This window comes from Olea europaea, chromosome 3, assembly GCF_002742605.1.
Source record: "Olea europaea var. sylvestris chromosome 3, O_europaea_v1, whole genome shotgun sequence".
Lineage (NCBI taxonomy): Eukaryota > Viridiplantae > Streptophyta > Magnoliopsida > Lamiales > Oleaceae > Olea > Olea europaea.
Genome location: NC_036239.1, coordinates 22,648,356 through 22,661,327, shown reverse-complemented (window position 1 = coordinate 22,661,327; position 12,972 = coordinate 22,648,356). Strand labels below are relative to the sequence as shown.

At 36.7% G+C, this 12,972-nt stretch overlaps 1 long non-coding RNA gene and 1 pseudogene across 1 annotated transcript; both read left to right on the top strand.

The window, feature by feature from the left end:
- The first annotated feature begins 2,335 nt into the window (after positions 1–2,335).
- LOC111390540 lies at positions 2,336–4,520 on the top strand. Its single transcript, XR_002701931.1, has 3 exons — positions 2,336–2,496; positions 2,626–4,225; positions 4,330–4,520. It is a non-coding gene; the product is annotated as an uncharacterized LOC111390540 (long non-coding RNA).
- Positions 4,521–4,682: 162 nt separating this feature from the next.
- Positions 4,683–8,109, top strand: LOC111390534 (annotated as a pseudogene).
- Positions 8,110–12,972: the final 4,863 nt, after the last annotated feature.

Here is a 12,972-nt window from a genome sequence, read left to right as displayed (position 1 = left end):
TTTTACCAAGTTGAAAATAAGTTTTTCACATGTAACACTTCTATTTAAGAGTATTTACATGTACCAAAGGCAGAAGCTATTATGTTTAGTACGTGACCCTCGAAGCGTAAGTTCGGGGCGTCATAGCTGTAGCCCGTCATTTCGAAGAAATCAACACCTCTATATGATGTTAAGATGCCAGCGACCATTACAGTTACACGGAGGGCTACCACGCGCAAGGTCACTGGATGGCTAAGAGGTATTGCAGTGGCACAGTGGTTGAGTGTCGGTGATTTTAGATCTATTGGTTAAACGTCAGAGTTTTGGTGGTGGTGTGGTGATGTTGGGAGGGTTTTATTGGAGGTGGCAGTGGTGTGGTTTTCATGCTGCCATACCTTTTAGCAATGGCAACATCAATCTTTGGGCTGATTAGATCTATTTGGGGGGGGGGGGGGTTTATGTTGCCTCGTAGTGATGATGGTGTGGAGTGGTGGTGAATTTGCTTGGGGTGTGGAGGTGCTACTTGTTCACAATGGGAGTGTGGCTGTAGTCATGACAACGGCGTTGTGGTTGTTGGTGGCGCGACGACGATGACTGCTTGAGGTGGAGTATGCTTGTGACCAATTATTTGGTTAATTATAATCAATAATTGGTTAATTTGTAATATGTGGTGTAAAAGTTCTGACTATGACTCACAATTGATTAAGTCGTGATCAAACAATTAATTGTGACCAATTAATCTAATAATCTATAGTTTTGATTTTGTGACTTATAAAATTTTTGATTTGTAACTAATAAATAATCTGTAATCTATAAATTTTTTGATATGTGATCAAGAAATAAGTTACAATCAATAATTTAATAAGTTGCGATCCATAATTAATTTGTAACCAGTTAACTCTTAAATTGTGACTAATTTGCATAGATTTGTAGCCTTAATATATCTAATTAATAAAATATGTTAAATAAATTAATATATAAATAAAATTTAAAAAATCCGATTTTTCAAATTTGATTTTTTTATTATTAGTTTTGAAATAAGTGATACTTAATTTCTTAGTTATGAATTTTTTCCAAGTTCAAATGCTTAACAATATGGACCGGAACTAAACGGCCAACGTCTAGCGATATCATGGGTGTGCAAGTCAAGCTGATTTTGCTGGTCTTTGGGCTTGGTGTTAATTTTATTATATGGACCTTGCTTTTCCTTCTTTCGCTCCCAACAAAGATGGTAGTGGGTCGGATTTAAGACTGTAAGCAGATCTACCTAAATCCGATTCGATCCGTTAAAAAAATTATCTTATCCGATCTGATCATATAATCCAATGGATATTTGATTGTTAAATTCATATCCGATTTGCTATGTTATAGGATATCAGATCCGAATTTAAAAAAATAATTTTTCAACATTTTTTTTAATAATATGATTTTTTTCCCAAAAAATATATTAACCGAAAAATATATTTTAACTATTTTGATGGGTTCACCTATTATATTAGAAGATCCAAATCAATTTTTTATCCAAGTGATGCTACTTTAGTTTCTTTTCAAACGAGAGTCCTCTTGGAATGTTTTAGTAATCTTCCAATGTGGGATACTAACTTTTTAAATGATACCTCTCTTCTAATATTTTAGTGATCTTTCAATATGGAATATTAGTCAATTGTCAAATCTAAGTATTACTAGTTTATTTTATTATTTTCATTAAAAATCATAGACTCAACAAGATTATAATCACAAATAATATCAATTTAAACAATATAAATTATTTTTGGATATATTTATTATTAGTTTTTGATGTTAGATAAAACAAATTACTGTAGTTATTTTTTCTTATTTTAATTAATAAAAAAATTAAATCTCTTCGAATATTTCAATTAATAATATTATATTATTATCTAATATTATTTATTATTTGAAAATTATGTGTAAAACATAATATAAGTTTCAAAATGGAAAAAATCATGTTTACTAGATTATGATATAATATATAAAATATATTATATTATTATAATATATCGGATCGGATTGTTATCAGATTGAATCAATCTATATTCATATTTGCTCCATTTAGTTAACGAATTATTGAATTTGAATTTTAATTGAATTATCGGATTGAGACTCTAAATCTATCTACCATTAATTTTATTGGATTCGGATCAGATTCAAATCAAAAAATCTATTCCATTGATAGCCCTAATCGGGTTTGGGGTGGGGTGAAAGTTTACCCCTTTTGCTGCCCCTTTTCATTACATTTCAAAATTTTGAGATATGTTATTATTAGAGAATAAAATATAAATTCAAAATTTTACAATTCAAAATGCTTAAACTAACAATTTTTTCTTTCACGCGGTGGTTTCGATGCCCTGCCCCTGCCCTTGCCCTTGCCCCCAGTAAGCCCTAGGGGCTGAATTTTTTGCCATATCTAGTCCCCAATTTCCAAAACCCTAATAGAAACAGCATCGAGCTTCCACTTTCAAATCTCCTCCTCCAGCGCTACCACTATCTCCTCCTCAGGTGAATTCTTTATGCTTTTACAGTAGATAAATAAAACACCCAACTTTATATAACTTTGTTTTCTTGGCAAACATGGTTTTATTTCCACAGAAATTGCACTAAGTACTTTGTATTTTATATTTGTTACAGCTGTATCATAATCGCCTAATACGAAGAAGAAGATATCGACCAGAGAGTTAGCTTGCTCCTACGACGATGGCATCCCAATCACTGTATGAATTATTATTTTCTATTTTTCTTTATTATCTCCTCTACTATGTACAGTTTATTTTAACAAATTTCTTGTAAAGAAATTATTTTTTCCTGGATAAGTGTTGCGAATAAATTGAAGGCAAATTTTTCAAAATGACTTTTAGAATGAGTATAGCAAGAGAATGTTTGGCTAATCTTAAAAACTTCGTTATAAATAAATAAGTAAGGGAGACAGTATCTTCCTAGCTTAATGCTTACAAGAAATTTTTTTCCTTTCCTTCATTTGTAGTGGAGATAGTATGTCCATATTTGCGGAAGCCTTATGATATTCCACTTGATGTAGTTTTTAGGTGTTGTTCCACATGGCCTCATTGTACCTTATTCAAATTTTAATCTACGAGGGTGTTTGATTGCATTAATTTTTCTTGGAAAATATCAGCGTTTCACCCAAATTCTTACTTTTGGATGTTTGATTGCTATTTTTTCGTTGAAAATATTTTCCAACTTTTGAAAATATGTCCAATTTTCCTTGTTTTTAAGGAAAATATTTTCTATAGGGGAGTGATTTTTGTTTTCCTCAAAACAAGGAAATATTTTCTTTGCTAGGTCATATTTCCATGCCAATCATACACACTCTACATGTAGTGTATAGTGTAAAACTCTTCACCCAAGTTTGACAAGAAACTTGAAAATTCATAATTGAGCTTTGATGAATTTTTTAAGAAAGGTAAGTAATTTCGACAATTAAGTTTTCCAAAGTTTGGAATCGAAGATATAGTGAAAATTAACTTTGAGTATAAGCTTTTAGCCAAACATGCTCTAAAATAGTCGTGCTATCATTCTTTTTGTTTTGTTTTGTTTTGTTTTGTTTTTTTTTTTTTTTAAAGGGTAAAATGTCCTAGATATCACAACCCTAACTTCTTCTTTGAAGTAGTCAAATCCACCATGATCAGGTCAAAATCAATCCTCATTTTCTATGACATTGTGAAATCAACGCAACAAGAATCACATTAGGGATAGGATGTAGGGGTGGAGAGAACCTATGTGGCATAATGGGGTGGAAGGAGGGAAGGGGCCATCATACTTGTGGAGACAAGATGGAAGTAGCTTGGAGAGGAGTGGGCAACATAATTGGAAAAGAGGGGTGACAGGACCACCAGGGGCTTGGGGCTGTCTGTAAGAGGAAGAAGATGAGACTATTATGGATTTTGAGAAATATAAGATTGTTTTTAAAGAAACTTTGTGCATGTCTTTTTTTCATAACAAAGCTTAATTCAGGCATTTTTATGTAAATTCCTCGTAACCAAATAGACAGAGAAGATTGCTATTCTTTTGAAAGCGACAAACATAAGTATCGAGTCCTACCAGCCTAGTTTGTTCGCTAAGCTCAAGGAAAAAAGAAAACATCGAAAACCTGATCACCAGCGTTGGTGCAGGTGGCAATGGTGCCACAGTCGCTGTAGCTGCTCCTACTGGCGCTAGTAGTGGTGGTGGTGGTGGTTCTGTTGCTGCAGCTCATCCTTCAGAGGAGAAGAAGGTATTGGTTTAAGTTTCCTATCAATTCATTTTTTTTGGTCTCTGTTCTTCTATTTCTTAATAAGAAGTGCCTGATTTATATAATTTGTCGATCATGTGAACAAGGAGAGCCAAAGGAGGTGAGAGATTAAGACATGGGATTCAATCTGTTCGATTAGAAGGATATTCAACATTTATCGCAATGTGGTTTAGAAGTGATAGTTATGTACCTAGTGGTTTTCTATGTATATTGTTACAAATTATAAGCACCATTTGGGACTTTGGCTATATTCCGATTTCTATTTTTTATTTTCTAATTTCATTTTCTCTTTGGAATAATATTTGATATGAGGATTAGAATGATATATTATGGTTGCTATAGAACAGTAAATATCTTATTTATTGGATTTTCTTTCCATATAAAATTTGAAGCACTAATCACAAACACTGACATCTAAGATGAGGGGGTGGGGGGGGGGGGTGCCTTGGTTTGGCCAAAGCTAACAAGGGAGATCAGAAAAGAATTCATTAATATAATATTAATGAGGACATTCCAAGAATACATATCTAGCAAGTGAGCTTAAACAAATCTAAAAGAAGTTATAAATGCTATCTTCTAGGAAGGTTTAATTTTGAAAAGAAGAAAAAGAGCAAAGTATGTGTATGGCAAATGATGGAACTGCTATTTGTAATTTCTGTGGTCGGTGAGAATTCATCATTCCTAAATTGCAGCGATGCGTACATATACTTTTAAATCGACTAATGACCTTTCAAGCAATCGGCATGACCTTTATGAGGTGTATGGTAATTTCACATCGAACTCATTTTAAATTGTCGCTTATCGATTCATTAACAAAAGATCAACCATATAGACTATCATCCTACTTCTAATAATAGAGTAAGCTTTCAAAGCTGCTCGCAACCTTCGATTATCTTAAGTTTGTCTTATTGGGGACTCGGTAGAATACAATAAAGACGTATTTATCTATATGTTCATTTGCTTAAGGCGATAGTAGAGGGTTAAATAAGTATCACAAGTGAATTGGTAAATGTACAATGTCGTTAATGGTTTGGTGGCTCACTCGCCTCTCCTTTTCAAATAATGTTATATGTGCATCCTCCCTTATCACTTGATGATGGAGGTAATATGTGTGGTGATGTGATGAATGAATTTAAAATAAAAAATGCAGATGTCATGTAAAGAAATATGAAAAAATGTGTAAATGAGAGTCCAAATGTAGCTCCTTGTCATGAGAAACTCACCCGGATGCTACCCTACTCTAGACGAAGCAACCCAACGCTCTTGACGGTTATTTCCACGCTCAATATCGCTTCCATTCTCGCTTTCTCAACCTCCGCTTCCCTTTTTATTTTTCTTTCTTTTCCCCGTTCCTTCACAATCTTCTTTTTTATACACTCTGAAACTTGATTTGAACTTTAATTTTCAATTCAATTTCTGCGACCAAGAACCCACCTTTGATTTCTTGTTTTTCATTTCTTGAAGAACAATGGCTTGTTCAGCAACAGCCCAGATCGTCCTACCTTTGTTAATTAAATCTGCCAGACCTGTTGATAACTCTGATGCTTGCTCTAAAATAATTACCCCCTCTTCTTTTCTTGGATCTACACCTCGTATTAACATGAATCTTTTTTCTGTTAAACAATCGCCGATCCGTTGCCGTCTCCTCCGATGTTGTTAAGGAGAAGAAGCTCCAACCTAACTCCTTACTTTCCGATCTGGTATTCAATTTACCACTTCTTTTGCTTTTAATGTAATATTTATAGCTGTATTTCTATGTTATAAATGGGAAGTACAGTAATTTCTGATTGTCTTAATCTATTTTTTCTAAATATGTATCAATACATTTTTATAAATTTTGAATTATTTGGGTCCATTGAAATTCGCTTAGATGCATAAAGTAATGTGTAAGAGTGTATGCATGCTGCATGCAGTTGATTACAAAAGAAGAGGGCCTGGAATTGTACGAGGACATGTATTTGGGGAGAGAGCTTTTGAGGACGTGTGCCCAGATGTATTACAGGGGGAAAATGTTTGGATTTGTTCATTTGTACAATGGTCAAGAAGCTGTATCAACTGGATTCATCAAACTCTTGAAGAAGGAAGATTGTGTGGTTAGCACTTACCGGGACCATGTCCTTTCACTGAGCAAAGGGGTCCCAGCATGCGAGGTTATAAGCAAGCTATTTGGCAAGACCACTGGTTGCTGTAGTGGCCAGGGTGGCTCAATGCACATGTTCTCAGTGGCTTTGCTTTCATTGGCGAAGGTATTCCCGTTGCTGCGGGTGCTGCCTTCACTAGCAAATACAAGAGGGAGGTTTTAGAGGACGATTGTGATGAGGTGACATTAGCATTTTTTGGAGATGGGACTTGTAACAATGGCCAGTTCTTTGAGTGCTTGAACATGGCTGCATTGTGGAAGCTGCCCATTGTGTTTGTTGTCGAGAATAATTTGTGGGCTATTGGAATGTCCCATTTAAGGGCCACTTCTGATCCACAAATTTGGAAGAAAGGGCCAGCATTTGAGATGCCTGGGGTTCATATTGATGGTATGGATGTGTTGAAGGTAAGGAAGGTTGCAAAGGAGGCTATTGGCAGGGCTAGAAGAGGCGAAGGTCCGACTTTCGTTGAATGTGAGACCGATAGGTTTAGAGGACACTCTTTGGCTGATCCTGATGAGCTCCGTGACCGCGGTGACCATTTCATTTTCGCTCTCTCATTCCTATACATGTATTTGAACTATTCTGTAATTCTTTAGAATGAAATGCGACTATATAATAATTGTTATTGATTCATGGACTGGATCATCATTGCTTTTGATGTGACATTAAAGAAACATAAGAATCATTTCATATAGATTTTGTATACACATTTATCTGGACTAGAACGATCTAAGTTGATTCATGCATAACATACAAAAGTATGCAAGAACATTACATTCTTCACTGAATTATCTCAATGACTTTGAAGAACATTAATGGATAAGTTTAGTTGGAGACAGTTCCATGCAGAATTCCCTGGATTGACACGTGTGGAGAGTTTTTGCTGAAGTAAGACCGTAGTACTGTTATGATCTTAGTTAAGAAATGCAGATCGTAAGTGAGTGCAATGCTTTTAAATGTGTTAATTGATAGGATGGGAAATTGTACTTCTTATCCACATTTTATCTTCATGTTATTACATGGCTTTCTAATGATAGTTCACCTGTCCATGGATCAAGTATTCAAGGGTCCTAGATAGTGGTTGCAATCCATCCAACGGAGATAAGGGTATTTTTGTCTTGAGTAGTATGAAAATCATGAGTTGTGGAAAATTGAAATGATGTACATTAAAGTTACTATACTTACATGCTTCTATTTAATAGCCAAATAGAGTCATTGGATGTGGTAAACTTGTACCATGGAACATTCGCATTTATTTCTGTGGTCTAGTCCTTAAGTTATATTTAGTCCTTATTTGTTTTCTTTGGCAGCTGAGAAGGCTCACTACGCTATGAGAGATCCCATCACTGCATTGAAGAAATACATGGCTGAAAACAAATTGGCAAGTGAAGCAGAACTGGAAGCCATCGAGAAGAAGATTGATGAACTAGTTGAAGATGCTGTTGAGCTTGCAAATAGAAGCCCCGTCCCAGCTCGCAGCCAACTTCGCAGCCAACTTCTAGAAAACGTATTTGCAGATCCTAGAAGCTTTGGAATCGAACCTGATGTGAAGTACAGATGTGAAGATCCAAAATTCACCGAAGGCACTGCTCATGTCTAACCATTTCGTTGGCTTTTCTGTTATCAAGGAATATTGTTGCTGGTAACGTACTATTTTAACGTTTATTAGTGTTCCTTGTATTAGGTAACGAGGTCATTTTGTCAAGGGATTTTTCTATTTCAACCCTAAAGATTTTTTACGAGGCATAGGATGAGAAAGCATGCAGATGAAAATCAGTTAAGAAAAGTATTGGAAGAGAACCAAAACGACATTGGTAGGAAATAAGTCTCTAAATGTTACGATAAGTTAACAAAATCAGCCAACATAAATCAACAAAAATTCGAAATAATAAATCATGAAAATGAGAGAAACATAAAAAACACAAATGAACACGGAGGTTTTCGTCCTAAGGCAAGAGGTTCAGAAGCTTCAGCTATTGGAAGAATCAACATATTAATGGAATCAAGAATTTGTCCAGTACAGGCTTCTTCGCACTTGGCAGAAATCACAAAATATTTCGCAAAATAAGCCTTAGAAATCATTACAACATTCTCTCAAGAATGGAGAATCAAAAGCCTATACAAACAATCACTCAAGATCTATACAAGGCTGGAAATATTATCATTAAAATCCGGCTTTAATATTGGGAGTGCAGAAGGGAGAACACGAAGGACCACAGAGAGTTCAAGAGGCAGAGAGAATGAAAAAATCTTGCACACAGAAACGTTAGGGTCGATTAAATATCGAAGCCACTAGAAGCCTCTCATCCAACGGTGTAGAAGTAAACACTTGGCAAGATCTGAAGCATCCATTCTTATTAACGAAATCATGTTTTCAACAACACGTTTTTGCCAAGAAAATGCACAGCTTGAATTATCAATGGACAACTCGGCCCACAAGCCCAGTAACAGTAGTTGTCTAGCCCAATCATTATTGTGCCAAATAAATTCTCCACATTCTCCACCTTGGTACAATGATTCCAGCATCATTTATAGTGATTCCTCTAGACATAGCATCATTTGCTCTTATACCTAATAAACGAATCGGCAAGAGTTAATATTCAACTGACTCGAGCAGTCCAAAAACTTGTGTAAAGGAAGCACTTTACTTCCCACATCAGTAGGATTAAAATGGGAAGAAATCTTTTCAAGTTTAACAACACCTTGAGAAATTACATCTCTAATAAAATGAAATTTCACATCAACATGTTTAGATTTATTATGTAAAACATGATTTCTACTCAAATATATAGTAAATTGGCTATCGGAATGTAAGACAACATCACTTGTAAAGCCAAATTCATTTAAAAGTCTTTTTAGCCAAATTCTCTCTTTAATAGCATCAGTTGCAGCTATATATTTTGCTTTAATTGAAAATAATGCAACAATCTTTTGTAATTGCGATTTCCAACTTATATAGGAATTACATAAAGTGTATACATAGATTTTTTGTTGTCCCTATGATAAGTCGCCTATTCAGTTAACATACAACATATGTAAGAAACCATAAGGGCAGAAAAGGAAAACAGCTCAGAGATACTTAACCAGCATGTGGGAGGCTCTAAAGTCATTAACAAAGTTGTTTGGGGCCAGGTCTATAAAATAGAGCCTGAGGGAAGAGAAAAGATATGCATAGGAGAGCATTGGACCTCTCGAATGTCCAAATACCCACTCATTTATTTCAATTTCTTTACTGTTGAATTCCTTTAATAGCAAGAACACTTTGTTACTGTTTCTTTTACAATTTATTGTGCTATAGTTCTTTCGTTAGTGAATATAAGTCTTCCTTTACATATACTCATGTTTGTCTAGTTTTGCTGTGAGTTGTCAACTGCAGAAATCAGCCACCAGTGTAGGAGTGTATCAAGTGGTATCAAAGCATTCACCTAGGGATGATGTTGACTGATCGTGTGGGGGTATTAGAGGAAAAGGTAGACAACTACTAGAGAAGAATGGAAGAACAAATGGAGGCATTGCAGGTTGGATTGGATACAATGAAATCTGAGTTTCATAAGGTACAAAGCATAGAGAAAAACATGGCACTGATGATGGAGCAATTCCAATTTATTATGAACCATTGGGAAGATCAGGAAAGGGATCGGAAGAAGAAGGCACTAGAAGAAATGTCCCCTTCGATGTTGACCATGAATTCAACGATCTCACCAACAGGCGAAATCGAAATTAAGGAAGGTTGTGGGGGTCAATGGCAACTGGAATACAGAAAAAAACGGCTGGAAATACCTGTGTTCAAAGGGGAAACCCAGAGGGATGGGTCTTCAAAGTAGAGGGTACTTCAGCCTTACCCAGATCTCGGAATTAGAGAAGTTAGAAGCAGCAGCCATCTGTTTTGAAGGGGAGGCGTTATCATGGTATCAATGGCAACTGAGGAGGAAAAAGTTGAATAACTGGGAAGAATTAAAAGGATTTCTGATGGATCGCTTTCGTTCCACGCAGGGGGGAACCGGTGAGAAGAAATTTTTGGCCCTCTAGAAGGAGGGTACCGTGAGGGAATACCACCAACAATTTGAGCTACTGGCCGCTCCTTTAACCAAAATTTTTGATTCGATATTGGAGGTTCATTTTGTGAACGGGTTGAAATCAGAGGTAAAGGCAGAGATTAGAGTATTGCGGCCAATTGGGCTCGAACAGTTGATTGAAACAGCCCAGTGTATCAATGATAAGAATTCCCTGATCCAAAGTCATTGGGATGCAGGTGGCCCAAAAGGAGGAAGGATTTCCTATGTTTCGGCCCATCAAAGTTATTTTAATCAGGCCCAACGTGTTACTTCAAATCCAATTACCCAGAATCTATCTCCAGGCCATATGAACATCTCTTGAAGCTACTAGACGACAATGTTGCCCCCAAACTCTCTCGTGAACGGTGTGCAAAGGGCTGGATCTACTGGGTCACGATCGTTGGCCACTGGAAAAGCTTCGACTCCAGCTTTTAAACGGCTTACTGAGGTCGAATTGTAAGAAAAAAGGGAGAAGGGATAGTGTTTTAGATGCGATGAAAAATACACGATTGGCCATCGATGTAAGAATAGAGAGTTGCAAGTGATGATTATTTATGAGGATGAAATGGCGGAAATAGGGGACGAGAGAGAGGGCGGTCTACAAGAGGTTGATCCAGCTGATCGGACCATTCCAGTGGGGGAGACGATGGAACTCTCTATCAATTCGATCATGGGATTAACTCGTCATCACACGATGAAGATAAAAGGGGTCATAGGAGGGCAGGAGTTGGTGGTATTGGTGGATTGTGGAGCTACACACAATTTTATATCGTCAAAATTGTTTCAGAAACTAGAGTTACAAAGAACTGAAACTTCAGGCTATGGAGTTATCATGGGTACTGGTTTCGCCATGCAAGGGGTAGGCATATGCAAGGGAGTAGTCCTCTCCATTTAGAGTTTGGAAATAATCGAAGACTTCCTACCATTAAAGCTCGACAGTTAGGACGTAATATTGGGAATGAAGTGGTTATCGACCTTGGGCAAAATGATAGTGGACTGGAATGAGTTGATTATGAGATTTCAGGTAGGGAAAACCACAATGACATTACAGGGAGATCCCAGCCTAAGCAAAACCTTGGTAGGATTAAAATCAATGATTAAGGCATTTTGAGAAAACGGAAAAGGAATATTACTAGAATTGGGTAACATTTCTGTCGAGCTATGTAAAGTTAGATTGGAGGTACCCGGAGAATTAGAAGAGGTGTTGGAGGATTATAAAAGAGTCCTCCAAGAACTGTGTGGACTTCCCCCTAATCGAGAAAGGGATCATGCGATTATATTGCAACCAGGCACTACTCCAGTCTGCATTAGACCCTATCGATACCCGTATAGCTAGAAAAACGAGATTGAAAGGTTGGTTCGAGAAATGCTAGCAGTTGGAATAATCAGACCAAGCACCAGTCTATTCTCGAGTCCAGAATTATTGGTAAAGAAGAAAGATGGGGGTTGGCGATTTCGTGTAGACTATAGGGCATTGAATAATATGATAATTCCGGACAAGTTCCCTATTCTAGTGATTGAGGAGTTGCTAGATGAGTTGCACTGGGCCATAGTATTCTCTAAGCTAGATTTGAAGGTGGGATATCACCAATCATGTATCACCTAAGGACATTCCCAAGACAGCCTTTAGGACCAACGAGGGGCATTATGAATTTTTGGTTATGCCTTTTGGTATAACCAATGCTCCAGCCACTTTCCAAGCCTTGATGAATGAAATTTTCAAGGAACAATTAAGGCGGTCAGTACTAGTCTTTTTTTTTTTTTGATGATATACATCATATAGCAAGAATATGATTGAGCACAAGGGGCATTTGAGGTGGGTTTTGAGGGTACTGGCAGAGAATCAATTGTACCGAATGGGAAGAAGTGTATCTTCAGACAAGGCAAAGTCGAGTATTTAGGACATGTTATTTCTCAGCATGGGGTGGCAGCAGACTGTGAAAAAATTAAAGCAATGGTGGATTGGCCAAACCTGAGGTCCTTTCGTGAACTAAAGGCATTCCTTGGTCTTAAAGGATACTACAGATGGTTTGTGCAGGATTATGGGAAGATAGCATGGCTTCTAACCGAGAGACTTAAAAAGAATACTTTCTATTGGGATGAAATTGCTGAACAGGCATTTATGTAGCTCAAGGAGAAAATGACTTCATTTCCTGTCCTAGCACTACCTAATTTTCAGAAGTCAATTGTCGTCGAAACGGATGCTTTAGGGTATGGATTGGTGGCCGTCCTTATGCAAGAAAAATGACCCATAGCTTTCTTTAGTCATGCTCTTAATTCTAGAAGTCGAGGGAAATCAGTGTACGAGCGAGAGCTAATGGCCATTGTGCTTGCGGTGCAAAAATGGAGACACTACCTGATGGGCCACCATTTCATCATACGAACTGATCAAAAAAGTCTAAAATTCTTGATGGAATAGAGAATGGTAGACCCAAATTATTGGTAGACCCAAATTATCAAAAGTGGCTGATGGCACTTTTGGGTTACCGATTTGAAATTCAATATAGACCAGGCCTAGAAAATAAGGCAGCTG